Source organism: Grus americana, chromosome 15 (genome assembly GCF_028858705.1).
Source record: "Grus americana isolate bGruAme1 chromosome 15, bGruAme1.mat, whole genome shotgun sequence".
In the NCBI taxonomy this organism is placed as follows: domain Eukaryota; kingdom Metazoa; phylum Chordata; class Aves; order Gruiformes; family Gruidae; genus Grus; species Grus americana.
Window position 1 is genome coordinate 14,937,099 of NC_072866.1, and position 16,220 is coordinate 14,953,318.

Here is a 16,220-nt window from a genome sequence, read left to right on the forward strand (position 1 = left end):
CAGGCAGAAATTCTTGGTGTAGGAGAATAAACCTTGAAAAGCATTCCTCTCCTCCCCTTGGTCAACTTGTAAAGAATTTCACATCTAGAGAATGCATTTGGTCCTTCTTGAATACTCAACTTTTTTCCTAACATGTTCGTTTGAAGATAACACCACATGCACTAGTGAATTATGATCAAAAGTATACAAAGTAAATTGGCTTTATTTTTCCCACTTTACAGAAGAAACAGCTGAGACCATCCTTTCAGGATATAGTGCAACACACTACTCACCTTGCAGCTTGTAGGACCTTGTATAGATCACTTTTTAGCAGAATTTCACCAATAAATCACTGCAAATCATTGAGTTAATTACTCTTCTAAAGAGAGATTAATGAGAAAGTTACTAGACCAAACCTGTAATTCAAACTGGCCTACTTCAAGAGTTATCAACAAGAGCAAAAAAACCCAACACACGTATGGCAATAAAGAGAAATCTAGAATTAAACAATTTCTGTCACAGTGAGAAATTGGAAAGCTGAAGGACCAGGAAGTAGAACTCTTTCTCAGTGGTAAACCATTACATTTGGGTGCATCCTAGAGGCCTCCCAAGCCACAGTCTCAGCCCACATTGAGTGTTCTCCCCTGACATCAGATTTGCAGAAGAAATGAGCTCAACGCTTCAAAACCTGGAAAGGTCGCTCTCTTAACAAAGCAAGAGAGGCTCATTCTTTTAGCCACGATTGTTCAAAGTTCCATCCCTGTCAACCCTGTAATAAACTGAATTTCATCAGTTCAGATCCTTGCATACTCCTACTGCTTCTTGATTCAAAAGCTTGTCAAAAGTTTTTGAAATTAATTTTTCTTGTAAAAACTGTTAAAAGGGGTGTAAGACAGGTTGTGAGAAGGTGCAGCTGCTCCAAGCACTGGAAAAGAGGTCACGAATTTTTCCTGATCTATGTGGGAAATATCTCTAGACCAGAAGGGTGACAGTAATTAAAATAGGACAGAGAATGTGTCTTTTAAAGATGAAGAGTCCTCTTCACATCTCAGAGAAAACAATGCTTTCTTTCTACTTACCTGTTTATGAAATGCTCCAGGCGAAGCAACTATCATTAAAAAAAAAATTAAAAATCAAAAAAAAAGTATGGTGATAGTGGTATGCAAACAAAACATTCATTAACTTAGAAGAAATAAACTAGAATCTTTCTTTACAAGAAAAATCAAGTGTTATTTTTATCCTTCCACTGAATTGCGCTTTACATGTAATGTTGGCAATGGAGTCCACATTACTCCTCTATATCAGGTCATGTCCTTTTTCCACATTTACATCAGAGAAACAAAAATTGTTAAGTGTCTTAGTAGCTAGGTATTCAAGATCTGTGAGTTCAGACTGCATTTAGGTGCTATTTTAAGCAAAATTGTATATTAGGAGCCTTTATACCATTACAGCTAATTAAAAATAAGATTTTTGAAAAACTATAGGGTTCTCTTCATGTGTGGGAGGGTCCAGACCTGAGAAGAAGGAGGATGTCTGGATGCTAACAATGGTAAGATGACACAAGAGGAGCCCATTTCTTCATGGTGGAGCATGGACAACGTATGCTGTATTTATTCTCAGCTAAAATTAGAGACATTACCTTAACTATTCTTTTCTTTACTTTTATGGTCTGTGGTAATTATTTAGCATATAGGACAAACTTCGTGTTTGCATGCAGGTTCAAACGCATGACAACAAGAGGAGAAGTTCCCCATTGTTCAGCAAATTCTCTGCTTCCTATTGTTGTTCAGTGCTGGATTTTAATTGTGCAAGTTGCAGTATATCTTAACCATTTTTCACTTCACCTTTTATTTTATAGCTTCTGTTATGTTTTAAGGAAAATGTTCCTTTCACTGAAGTAGCAGCATACCAGCAGCTCCTGAAACTGCAAGATAAGAATTCTCACCTGACTACTCATAACAAATGAGACATGCCTTGCAGAATTCACCCATTTTATTCCAGGAAGAGAAAATGTGTGCACTGGGAGACAGAAACACAAATGAATGCTGGGTGACCTTGGGCAAGTCACTTCACTTCTTTGTTTCTCTTTGCTAACTTTGGTCTGTCTTATGCAATTAAAGAAATCTGAAGCAGGAGTGCTCTTTGCATTGTCAGCATATCTAGCCAACAAGGTGCTGACCTCACTTGGATACAATAGTAATAAGTAATAACCATGACAACAATTTACAAGTGATGCCCTGCATTTCTAATACTCTAAGAAGCATTTCAATAACTTACTAAAGCACATGTGTAAGTTCACCTTTACAATGGGATGCTGCTCTTAACTCTTGTCAGCTTTAATAGAACTTAAAGACTTAGATTTTCACCCTGACGATTTCTCCTGGAAGGCTGTTACAGAAGTCTACTGCTCCACTGGTCTGAGAAAAACTTCTAATTACAAACCCAAATGCCCTCTTGGACAACTCTCACTCTCTGCTCTTACGCGAGCAAGTTCTCCGCTAGTGTTCGTGCCTGTGCTACGCTTAGAGAGACAAATCACAGCTCTTCCAGACCTATGTTCTACTAGGTGAGACAGGCCAAACTCTCCTCCGAGTTACATGTTAAGCCTCCATTAGAACCTCTGCTTTGAGCTCCAATCCATCACCCATGCAATCATTATAACCTAATTCTGGACTTAAGCTCCAATTAAACTAAGTCAAAAATCTTTCATTTTTCTACCACCAGACTGGCAGGGTGACCAGCCCCGGGTGTCCTTACACTTCTCCACAAAATAGAAGAAAGGGAACTGTGTCCTTGCTCCTGAAATCCATTGCTCAGTGCTGTCCTTACCTGCCAGCACTCAGCATCCAACCCAGGAAGGGAGGAGAGAGAACAAGCTCTCCTTTCAGGATATGCTCTCTTCCTTCCAGCCTGGGATTGTCTGCATATATCTGCACAACTATGTTTAACTGGGTCCAGGGTACAGAAGTTGTTGGGACTAATGACATTAAAAAAAAGTACAAAGAGCCAATTGGAAGGAAATGTATAATAAGATCTTTTCTTTCTCTATCCTTTCGATTGACAGCATATCACTTTCAAACATCCTAATTTTGCTGGGTGAAAATGTATGCCCTCTTTAATAGAGATAAGTCATTTGCCATACATCAGCCTTGTTAATTTAGGATTAACGTTGCTGAAGTAATTAAAGTGACCTTATGCAAAACACATGACTATAGCTTCGTACTGAAGTCCTACTGGTTATCTGTAGGGCTAACTTCAGTCCAGTAGTATTAACAGTTGGGTTGGCTTTAGCTTTACAGCTTCAGAGGTCTCCAAAACCCACTTTAAAATAAAAGTCTTCCGTTAAATCTTCCAAAGACAAATGAATGTCAGTCGGTTGTTCCCAGGCACTAACTGTGAGAAATGCAAACTCTTCAGTAAGGCTTGAAGAGTCAAAGATCACAGACAGAAACCAAGGATGCAGAAATCGTGGTATGTTCCCCTCTAATTTCAACAGCCACCAAAAAAAGGTAAACAGAAATGAGTCAGTGGGTGGAGGTGGCATTTAAATTGCTATCAGATAGGTATTGTCACATGCATTAACTTTGAATTTGGCGTTAACTTCTTTGTCTCTAAACAAAAGCTCAAAATAACTCTCCACTATACTGCAGAACAGCACTTTCAGTATGAGAGAGAATTGTTTAGCAAGCAACTGCTGCCAGATTAATAATTTATCAAGTACAAACAATGGTTATTTTCATACGGTTTCTCTAGTAAAAAAAAAAAAAATCTGCTGGAAAATGTACATAAAAAGAAACTTCTTAAGAACCCAAATGCTACTGTATGGGCAAGGATATAAAATATAAAAGGTTAGTTTGTTCCATAATACTTTGGGTTGGTGGTCATTTAAAATGCTTTTCATGCACACAGTCAAAGATCAAAGTATTAACAGAGACAATTACAGAGGACAACTTGAGAGCACCATAGCAATCAGTTGCTAAGGCTAGAAAGTTTACTGTAAAAGAGTGTTTACACCGATAAAGGCCTACTGATTTTCATATTGCAAATGATTTTGACCTCCCAGGATACTACCTAGGATTACTTTACCTTCCCCTAGGAACAGAATCACTGTTTCAAAGAATTTCCTCTTGAAGATACAAACATCAGCTTCGTCCACTTTTGCAGCTACATAAAGAAATTCATTCAATAAAATAGTTCTTTATTTGCATATGGGTTCCAAGGACTTTGTTCAAAAACAGCTCACAGTATAATAAGTGTCACCTCCTTCTCTCCTGTTCATTAAATCTGTATTCATTCACTGCATACAGCACCTTTGTTCACCTTCTTGATGTCAACAAAGGTAAAGAGGGATGGACCGACCTCAAAAGGAGGCTACATTATTATAAATTTCAAAGCAGGGGTATTTCAAAGACTATTGCCTAGGGTCACTTCTGATACAAATTCCAGACATTCGCGTTGAATTTTGTAAGACACTGTTATTCAGCCAAAGCCAAGTTCAAAAGAAGCATCCCGTTATGTGATATGTATGCTATTTCTGATACAGAAGTCATTATTAAAAGAAACGTACCCAGCAATGCACCACAGAACAAGAACCAGCATTGTATAGTTTTGCAATTAAAAGGAAAAGGGGTTTCATCTTTTCTAGCAGTTGCCTGTATAGATCAAGGGAAACAGGTATCTGAGTTATGGGATACTGAGTATCTAGCACCTGGCAGGCTGACTGGCTGCGGAAATGGAGATGAAACCAGAATAAATCCTAGCTGCACAGAGTTCACTGCTTAGAAGAATGACATCTGTGAAAAGCACATTTTTGAATATACACAATGCAGCGTCTATCAAACTAGTGCTGCTAAAGTAGAGATATCCTCTCGATGCACGCACACATACACCCTCCGCACAATCCAGAGCCCCTGCTTATGGCACTTAACCAACTGCTGCCCCAGGCCCAGAGCAAGACAAAACAACCTTGCTCCAGTGAGCCATTTCTGATCTGTACTTAAAATTCTCTGGCCAGGTTTTACAGCCATCCATTGCACTGCGCTAACACAATCCATGAGTAGATCCTTAAACTGTATCAATCATTCCTAGACACCTTCAAATTCTTTATTAATACGGACATAATTAAACTGCTATAACATAAAGACACAGGCTTCTTTCTCACTTACAAACTCCCCTGAAGTATCTTGCAAAAATTTGCTGCCCACAGAGAACACTACACTTGCTTTTCTTTTCTTTTTTGTTCTTCCCCTCCACCATCTCACTTTAACACACAGGACATGTAACAATGCCTGGGGCATCATCCCTGACTCCGGGAGTCTCCAGGCAATCTGCAGCCTCTGTGGTTGTGTTACAGGTGAGAGAGGAGCAATAATAAAGGAACATTACAGTGTAGAACCTATAGGGATTTTGCAAAGAGATCAAGTAAATAACTTTCTTCAGGAGCTTTAGAAGGAAAAAAAAAAACCAACACCTCCCTACTAAGCTTCATCTCGTCAGATTTCAGGCTTGAATAAAACGTTGATAGTGAAACCAAAGCCTCCCCAAAGCTCATCTGGGTTTGTAGTTTTGATAGAAAGTCCTAAGTCAGCCAAGACTGGTTGAAAGCCCAAAACATATTTGAAAACACTTGGACACACTTTCAAAGGATCCTGAGCTGATGGATGAGTTTGTGTCTAAATTTTGGTGAAACTTAGTTATGCATGGTTTCAACTGTTCAAAGATGGTAGTGAAATTACCTGATTTACACTTGCACATCACTGTACCAAATATATTTATACAGCTGTAAGGCTTAAAGGTGGATATTGCTGGTAACATGAGGGCAAATTCCTTGCAATGAATATTTCTTCATATTTTCCTGTTAAGCATATTATTTTTTTATCTCTATTGCGGTGTCATAGAAGATGTAACAGGTCAGGATGCCATTATTTTAGGCACTGCAAAAGCACCAATATGAGCTCCTGCCTCACATAATTTATAATTTAAGTTGTGGAAGAACAGGATGTCTTTTGGAATGAGTGATGCTGAATAAATGGGCATTTCAATAATTCTCCATTAGGTCAGAAACTGCTATTGCAAACCTGCTCAAAATGGATCAGTGTCTTATAAATGAGTGGTTTTTTAATTTGCATTGGAAAGGTTACAGTGTAAATAGATATCTTGGTATGTTTTGCTCTTTACTCCTTACAAAGCTTTGTTAAATATTGTTCTGATTGCCCAATGCAAAAAGAGTTTTTAAAATATGTAAATAAGTAGAATTCATTTTGAAAAAGAAGTAGGGAGTGTTTGGGGTTTTTTCCCCCCTGTTTTGCTTATCTGCCTTATGATTTTTAAGGAGTTTGATTTCAAACTTCAACATACCACATTGCCTGGTGAATACAGGCTCATCTTTCATGAGATGAATGTGCTGACAACAACATAACTTCCCTCGACAGAAATAGATGTGCAACAAATCCCTAGAAATCATACTGCAAATATATCCCTAAGAATCCTTCAGATTTCCTAAAGCAGAGTGGAAACTAGAGATATGCTTAAAATCCCAAAAGTAATGTGTCTTGTCAGCAAACAGGCTAAACTGCTGCTTCATAGGTAATACAGGTAAAGTGCCCTCAAAATGACTGCACCAGCAGCAAAAAAAAGTAGTAATTTTTATGACTTATGTCACATCACATCAAAACAGGTCAGATGATGCATTTTGTGGGGTTGTTTCACATATGACCCTAAAAAAAAAATCACTTGTCAAATGATGGATAAGATCATTTCTCAGGAAGCAGTATGCTCCAGGTAAAGCCAGGATTAAAGTGAAGGGCCATCTTCAACAAAGTAAGAAATATGTGACAGGATGAGATACCTTTTTCATTCCTCAGTCAAGCATGCCACTATGTCGATAAATGGTCAAAAATGATACAAAATAACAGGAGTAATCAGAAGAGTTATCAACACAGAAGATACCTGTCCTTTTTCCTCAGTTTGGCTTGTAGTGGAAACAAGACCAAACGAAAGAATATTTTGTCTAAATATTGCTGAGCCGTTGTAGGTTGTAGATGTAGATCTAGAACAGCCCATGTTTATACCCTTTACACCAAAGACAAACTGCAACAGGAGTAGGGCAAAGTTTGTAGGAAGTTGGTCCACTTTCATTACACAAATACAGTTTGTAAACAACAGACAAGTTCCAGGATACAAGCCTTCTCCAGTGATTCAGACCTCCACCCAACTTTCTCTCCCTTTTAGGCCCTAGAGCATCATGCCCTTCAAAAGTACACTGCAGACTGAGCCAGTAAAGTTGAGAGGCTTATAAAACCTTTAAGTTTAAGACACTGAACAAGACATGGTGACCTTTTTTTTTTTTCAGGCTTTGACCTAACAACAAACACCTGGGCTGTTTTAACTATCAAAGCCATGCAAATTAATTATTGTTCTAAAAATTAGCATCTCTCTCCATTTCAGCACACAAGGGTAATATCCTCTTCTAGTTCTGTGAACCAACAGCTAATTATCTCCCTGAAGTGGCAACAACAAACTGTTTTAGTTGGATAAAATTGTGTTTTCATACAAGGGAATGCAAGCATAAATCTAACGTCTGAGAAAAGCAGATTCAACCTAATAAAACAATGAAGGAACAAGGGCTGCAGTTTAAATCAGTGCTCCTCTCTCAGTCATTGCGATATACTCTGTCATCATTCACTCTAACACGATGATGTTGCCAAGATGAAGCACCATCTTACCAGCAATTACCTCAGTTATAGGGTCAAACCATTTAGAACTTCTTACAGTTTCTCATTTTTAAGGTACCACATTTTAAGATTAGATTCTTAACACGGATAACAGACCTGCAGAGGAGCCGAGAGCCTGAAATTCCTCCTTCACATCCCTTCCACGGGTCAGCAGCTGAGGAGGAGAAGTTGACAGAGGCAGGGGAAAGGCAGACCCTGGATTATATATATCCTTTCACTAGACATGAAGGGGCACATTCACATTTGGGGCTGTGACAGGACATTCATCATCCTGCTCCTTCTCCTGGAGAGAAAGGAGAGCCAATAATTGCAAGTAAAAGGGTAACTTAGAGCACAAGGAGCTACCGCTCAAGGTGCTGGTGACAGGTGTCCTCTTATTCAAGGCGTGATCTAACGCACAGTATTCACTCTCGTCCTATTTACCTTCCAGAATGACACAGGTGATTCTTGCCCAAGTTTGCAGAAAACTACATGCCATACCACCAATGCTAATGTTGGCAACGGTATCAGTTGAGGGATGCTTGTAAACACAACGCTGGTTATCAACTCAGAGTAAGCAAAAACAAATTAATCATACATAACACACACGCACACAGAGTCCTGTGATTACAATGACATACATGTTGGACAGATGTGTTTGTTTCCCCAAAGGAGACAGTAACCCAAGAAAATTATTAAAAACACAGAAGAGCCAATTATCTTTTTATTGCTTTCTATACTAAGGCCTTTTCCATTGTTCTGCCAGGTCTGTTTCATCTAAATGCACAAGGAAACTGAAAATACTTACCTGCTTCTCAATGCCAAAGTGAATTTAATCAGAAAACTAATTGCTTTCACTTTCCTGTTATAAACTCTTCAATTTGCTGTAGAGATTACCAGGGTGAAAATTTTCTGCCAGCAATGAAGTCCAAAAGGAAATGGTCTGTGTTGTTTCTTGGAAGAAAATTGCCTTTAGAAAAATCCCGTTTCTTTGCTAGAGTACCAAGGAGAGATGTGATTGAGGAAAGAGATGTATAGTTTTTGAGATTAATCATTATGATGAATGAAAGAAAAGCTGAAGGCTATAAAAAATCTCCACAGTCTATCACCACTTAGTATCCAATAATTACCCCAGTAGCTGCCATCTTCACTGTTTCTATGTAGATTCTCTCCCTGCCAACCTTGGCCCCCAAAGAACTGACATATAACCACCAGCTCTCTGCTCACAGGTCTTAAACTGCTGGTAGCTGCAAGAAACATGAATTACAACCAAAATACCATATTAAACTATTTTCAAACACCTTAGCCACCCATAGAATATTCACTGTTTAACAAATAAGTAAGAATTACTGAAAACAAATCTTTGAAGTGAAATACTGATTTTTTTTTTTTTTTTTAACCATAGAGTCAGCATTTGATACAGCCGTAGAAAAATGCACTCGTGTCATGGTATCTCATTATTTCTTTTGATGTGTTATCACATCTTTATGGAGTGGTGCTGGTTTCAGTCAAGAAATGCAGATTTGGAACAGTGTTGTGTCTGCTTAAATAGAAGCTAAGCATATATAGCACATATAAATAATTCTAGTGCTAGCACCTTGGGAAAGCATTTGAGATTATGTTTGAAGAAAAGCACAGAAGTCTATAATGCTGCATTCAAACATATGATTTTCACAGCTCTATAATTTTGCTGAAGTATTTTTTTCCTAAAATATTTTGTTACATACCATGTGGAAGATGGTGATCATTAAACTGTGTGTTAAGGAAACCCACACAGCTCACGGAGCCCGTCAACACACGTCTCTGGAAGTTAGGAGCCCCAGACGTCATGTCAGCAGTTTCACTAGGCGCTGAACAAGAGCATGTCTCACAGTGCATCTAGCATACCAGTGATTCAGGAGGAACAATCACACCACTTAGACCGACATTTCGTAAAACAAACAACACTGGACTTCACCCAGAGAAGCCACTGTTAAACCCCCTGATTCATGTTTAGTTTCTGGGAGGAGGATTCCCATCACCTTCTGCAGCAGCACGCTCTAATGGTTAATCACTTTCGCTGTTAAATAAAACCTGTATCTTGTTTGTAACAAATCTGGACTTAACATCAGTTCAAAGAAAGGGAAATGGGAGACAGTGCCAAGATACCTGTGAGGAAAGCAAACAAGCAAGAGGCACTCTGGCTGCCTCAGCAGAATCTAATTTTCTTATATTAAAAACAGAGAATTAGAGGTAATTCAGCTGCAGCATTATCTAACTGCAACAGCAAGATGAGGATGGTTTACGAACATCGGTTGTACCAGATCTAAGTGGTCATGCTGTTCAAGGAGAAATGAAAATGTGAATTGAGTAGGGTCCAGGAAGTCAAGTGCAGGAGTAAGTAGAACTGAGAGTTAATTTAATGCAAGCTCCAATCTAATGAAAAGACAGATAATTGGAGGGAATGAAGAGCCTATCAGCAGTAGGAACAGAAGGTTACAGGCACGTAAAAGCACTGCTTGTGTACTTTGTTGAATGAGGGTTCCATGGTGCTCAAAAACACTGGCAGCAACAAGGTAAATCACAACCTGACGCCCAAGGAGCTCCCAGACCTGTACGTCACGCACACTGACTGTCACACACAGATTTTAAATGGCTCCAGCTGACTTGCAGAAAAAGCAACAATGAAAGCAGCAACAGCACATTGTCAACAGACTGCAGGAGGACTATTTTTGGTATCAGTAATCCCTACTGACCACCGGCCTACACGTTGTCAGCTCACAATGTTCCCTTGCCTCCACAGAAGCAGAGTGTCCTGCAGGGAGAAGAGAGAAACAAATACTGGGAACGAATAAACAAACAAACAGACAGATAGGAAAGCTGATAAAACACAGAAACAGCATGCATGCATGCAACAGACAAGGAAGAGAAAACATGAACAGAGGAAAGAATTAATGCAGAAGCATTTTCCAGCACAGAGAAAGCAAAATCAGCCAGAAAGACAGAAACAATGTTGCAAAAGCAGAAAAACCAGAAGTTATAAATGATGCCAAAGTAGAGGCTCTGTTAAAGCCAAAGTGGAGCTGTTAAACGAACAGTCTCTACCTACATCCTTGCACAGCGATAGCCACTGACCAAGCTGTGAGCAGCAAAGGGTTTCAGGACCCTTGAAATAGTTCTACAAGGATAAAGCCTCCTATAATCCTGAAAGAAGTGGAATTATCCATTCCGTTTGTTGACAGAAGAAAAGGAGTTCTCTAACAATGAGAGGGGCTTAGGAGATGCATCATGGAACCACCTGGAAACTCAAAGGAAAGCTTGTTTTGTTACCAAAATAGAGACCTCATTGCCATCTCATCTGAGGAAATTACTGTGAATGACAGGCTAGAGGGTCACATATAAAGACATCTTTTAGTTACAAAGGGCTTATGAGACTATATTTAGACCCCAATTTTAAGCATCTCCCAGAAAGCTACTGTTAGAAATGGTCTCGTTATGCCACTGCCAAACAGGAGCACAATAGGAGAGTTACTACCCAGAGTCTAAAACTTAGAGAGGTGCAGAAGACAGCAGGTCTTCAGAGAACAGATGGGGGCAAAATGACAGGAACAGGAGCACAATTTAGAGTTTAAGTCCCTGTGAAGCTAAGAGAAAGACTATTCATTTATTTCAATGGACTTGGGATCAGGCCCCTCACTTCTGAAGAGCTTTGAAGTTGAAAAGCGTTAGATGAGCACTCAAAATTCTTATCAACAGGAAAATGTGGCTAAAGAGATGTATATGAGTGTCTTTTTAATTTGCTTGAAAAGGTCAGAAGATCGAGAAGAATGTCAGCACATAGGAGGTAATTTAATGGGATTTGAGGGGAACACTTCAGACACAAAGTGTGGATAACACATGAAAAAGGACTTGAACATCTCTTAGAAGAGTTTGTGCACTATAGACTCAACAGGACTATCTAAGAACAGGTCAAAAAGCAGACAAAGTTAAATCCGGGTGTTTTTCTAACTTATGAATGCCCTGAATGTTTGCTACCTTACCATAAATCAGGGTAAAATACTTTATGTAATTTCTTTGGCAGAAATGCTGGTTTAACAAACTTTTACTACTGTATCTGCCCCAGCAGTTCCTTGATCAGCCCAACATCAGTCATATGCTATGCAAACAATTTTTTCCCATGTGGGGTAGAAGCTACTGCCTGAGGTTTACAGCCATTAATATCAGGAAGGTCTCCCTGTAATCCTTTAGCACCATCCTTCATGCCTTACGACGAGTGGAATAATGTACACTCCAATTAGGTTAGTTATTAAAGAAATACAACAACAGAATTTGCAGCTGAAGAGTAGATTAGCATCTTTCAAACTGTAGATGCAGTAGGAAGAAGTAGGTATAAATAAATGCAGATATCTAAATAGCGAACAGCAGTGAACATCTCATGCTATGGAAAATATATTTCTCACCTCAGTGAAAGGATATTTATACTTTTATTCTCCAGGAAAACTTTAGTCATACCTCTATTATACCTATGCTACCTTTAAAAAAGTAAATAAAAATCACCAAGTCTCTGGATTAAATAAACCAAATTAGAACAGAAGGTCACTCCTACTATCTCACCTACCCCAAACTGGTACCCTGTTGATGTCAGCTAATGCATCGTACTTCTCACTTTCAACCAGCAAGGACTTCAGACACAAGTCATGTCAGCTGGCAAGCAGTAACTTCTTGAGCTAAGGCAAGGCAATCACTTGTGACTGTGCATTCCCTTACAATAAGATGCATTTTACTATCATAGATAAACCTTCAAACACAGAAACACTATTCTCCAAATACGCCTATCTTTCAGCATTTATTATTCCTCTAAGGAATGCCGAAGCTTTCAAGAAATCTAGGATGTTTGCAAGAACTGGCGCACGGCTGTGTTTCAGTTATACCACAAATCATGCTGTAGGCAGACTGAAACTTAACAAAAGTTAACCAGGTAGGTCTTCTGACGTAGTAGCTGCATTATAACAGACTCCAGTGGGGAAAGGCAACTCAGTGTGGAGCTCACTTTATCTCCCCATTCCACAAAACTCAAATATTCAGCAAGGCAAATCAAGATGGGTAGAAGGCTAAATACATAGGAAGGTTTTCAGATTGAAATACAGCTCTACAGGCAAATCTAAGCATTACTGCCTGTCAAACCTTGCTCCATGGGTGAGCTGCTGCAAAAAGATGATGTTTACCTCTACACAAATCTCTGCTGAATGTTCCCATATGGTACATACTGAGTGAGAAGTGACAAAAGCAATGGGTAACTCACACAGCACCTTCTTCAAGGGTCTCTCTGCAGCCTGGAGCTAATTGCCTGTCCTGCAGATACACTTCATGGGTTTAGAACTTGTTTTTGCCTTGTTATTTTGAATAAAAAGAAAGCAATTAGGGCCGCAGTCACACTATGTTTTCATTTCAGCTAATTTATCTAAGTTAAATTAGCTGCTATGCAGTTGAATAAGAAATAACGTTGACACTGTAAAAAGTGCAAAATAACTGCAGAATGTGGGATGATAATGGTAGAAAGCAGTTTCTGTAGGTCTGGAATTTATAGTCACTAACACAGAGGGAAATGGCAACTGACTAACTAAAATCTGTCAGCAAATCACCGACTAGGTAACTTCCCATTGTTTTATTTACCATGTCCGAGTGGAATTTACTGTGGTGGCACTATTCATTTATAATCAGCATGCCATATTTATTATACCTACAGCTTTGCCAAACATTCTGCCTTGCAAAAGCAGAACAGTTGCTCTTTGAGGCAAAAAAAGAAAAGATAGGAAAACCAATCTTTTCCTAGAGATGACATGTGGTTAGCTGTGGGTCTGACATTACAGAATAAATATTTTTGATACGTGGGTTTTTTTTTAATATACTTATTTTAATACTCGTAGACACAGTATCCAGAAAGAGTTTAAGTTCAAACAGAGCTCTTAGCCTCAAAAAAACCCCCAACAACAAACAAAGAAACAAAAAAACCCCAAACCAAAACCCCAAACTCCATGAATACCATTCTGTCTCATTAGGCTGTAAATATAGCACAAGGTGCCAAGTACACTTGCAGAGTGCTAGAATAACTCTTGACAAACCACATTGCTGGGCCTCTTTGATGTCACCTTTCCAGAGATTTCTGCTCCTTCCAGTTTCTCCCTACTCTTCAGTGCTGTTTATCCTCCTCCTGGGCTCATGCTCCAACATATATTCAGCAGTCCTAGACAGATGGGGAGAATGACAGCCAGAAGTGCTATAAACCAGTTTCTCTTATAGCAAAGAAGCCAAGACAGTACAGATGAGCCAGTAATAGAGTATTTCTGTGCCTTATCATAATAAGAGACCTTACAAGATTTTAACTGTAGTCAAAGAAAGCTATAAAAGATGGAGGCTATCACACACCTTTGGAGGTAAATTTCTTGCTGTGGAGTTATTCTAACCACAACAGCACTTCCCTACATATCGGCAACTCTTTCCTCCCATGGTGTCTGGTCCCTTCAAGTGCTCTCTTGCAGCTTTCTCTGCTGACATGGGTGTAACTGAAGAAGCCAGTAGATGAACAAATTCTGCAGGTAGCATTATTCAATTACAAAAGGAGAGAACATGGCTTCCTCAAATAAGCAAGAATATGTCCAATAAGAAAACTTCATTTGCTGTGAAGGCTGACAACAGAGGAGAATACTGTTTAAGGAAAGGGAGAAAGGACCAAATCAGCTCTTGTGTAGTCAATTGTAAATCTCTCATTTGCACAGCCAAATCATTTCCATTGCAAAAAAAGATTTGTTTCAGGAAGACCAAACCTGGACATAGCACCATATTTGCAGTACCTTTTCTTGTGAGTGGGTGTAAGAGTGCCTGTAACATCTGTGCTTTTACTAGCATGTGAATAGGAGTGCTTTAGAGCAAGCGGACAATGGAGTTTGGCCACCAAACACCCATAAATATGTCAAACAACAGGATGAGACCTTGCTCGCCCTCTGCTTCTCAGTCAGAATTGGAGGGTGGACTGGCAGGAGCTGACTTCTTAAATTTTCAAAACAGTATCTCCATACTTCCTCCTACATTTGCTCCTGCTGGAAGTGCTCCCTGTAAGATGGTACCAGGCCTTCTCACTGATCTGAGTCTGATGAAGTGATTAGAATAGTCTCTTCAAACCTTTAATGGCAGGAAGGGAATGAATTCAAGAGATGCTCAGGTCCCTCATCAGCCCTCCCATGTGGATGCCAGATGCACATAAGGAAACTTCCAGGCATTGTGCAAAACTGAGGCTACGATGTCACAGCTGAAACAAAGCTGGTTTCCTTCATAATTGGCATATATTTTAAATAAATAGTGACTGCAGCCTAGAGGGAAGGTGGTAAATGGAAGACACTGGGAACTATTTACAACAGGCGTCCCCCACACAGCCCCATCTCCTGGAGCTGAGAGGGTAAGAAGTTCAGGCTCAATAACCAGGCTTTTCCAGCCCTCACTGCTGAGGGAGTCGACAAGGTTTCCTCCCGGTCAGTGCCAATGAGGGTTAGAGAACGTACACAGCTGAAATATTTCGAAATATTTCCCCTGCACATAAACTCAAAGCCACAAAAAAGTTTCTAAGCACACACCAGGGTGTTCATTCCTAATAGTACTTGCCTTCTGATAAACTAAATATCCTAACCACAGCACTGGGCCTTATCACATCCATGGTATATGGACGTGAGCTGGGGACCATATACCCTGTTCCAAGTTATTATCTCCTCACCTAAAAGTTGAAAACAAGCTAGAGAAATGCCTTTTACACCCCTAACCTCACCACAGCAGTGGACTCCCACTGTTTACTTCAGACAGAGTTTGGATGAGTCTCAGTGGGCTTACTGTTTACAGGGAAAATGGAAAAGTTCAGAAGGTTCCTCATCCCACACACACCTACAATTATCCTGTTTTCTGCAGTTTGGTCAGATGAGAGATGGATGTTAGTTCTTTCCAGTAGTTCTATTTTCATCCTAGCATCATTTTTTGGCAGTAAAAGATGTCAAAATTGGAAACCATCCTGTGTCAAATGACATCTAATTTGCCCTAAACAGAGGAGAAGAGAAGTCGTTCACCTTTCCCACTTGCTTCTGCACATCTTGTCCTTACAAAGGGTCAAGAGCACAGAGCTGTGCTCACTTGTATTAGCTGAGGATCCAGCCCAAAGATATACCTTGCTACCTCCCATTTCACCTGAGCATTCAGCCAAACCTGAGCTGTCACTCACATCTGAAAGAGAAACAGATGCTAGAGACAAGGCACTTTTTAATGCAATCCTGCCTTTTTTTTTATTTTTAATAAGGAAGGAATAACACCTCATTTTCTTGCAAGAAGAAAGTCTTCCATCTTATTTCTCAAAGGCATATTCCCAATGGTGGTAATGCTTGTTCTGACCATCTCCTCAGCCTTTCTGGTCCTGCTTCCTTCTCTCAAAATATGCTCCTCGTCTCCAGCACACCCAATCTCTCAGTTTGCTCTATTAATCCAAGGAAATGCTTCAATCCCACCAGAGTAACT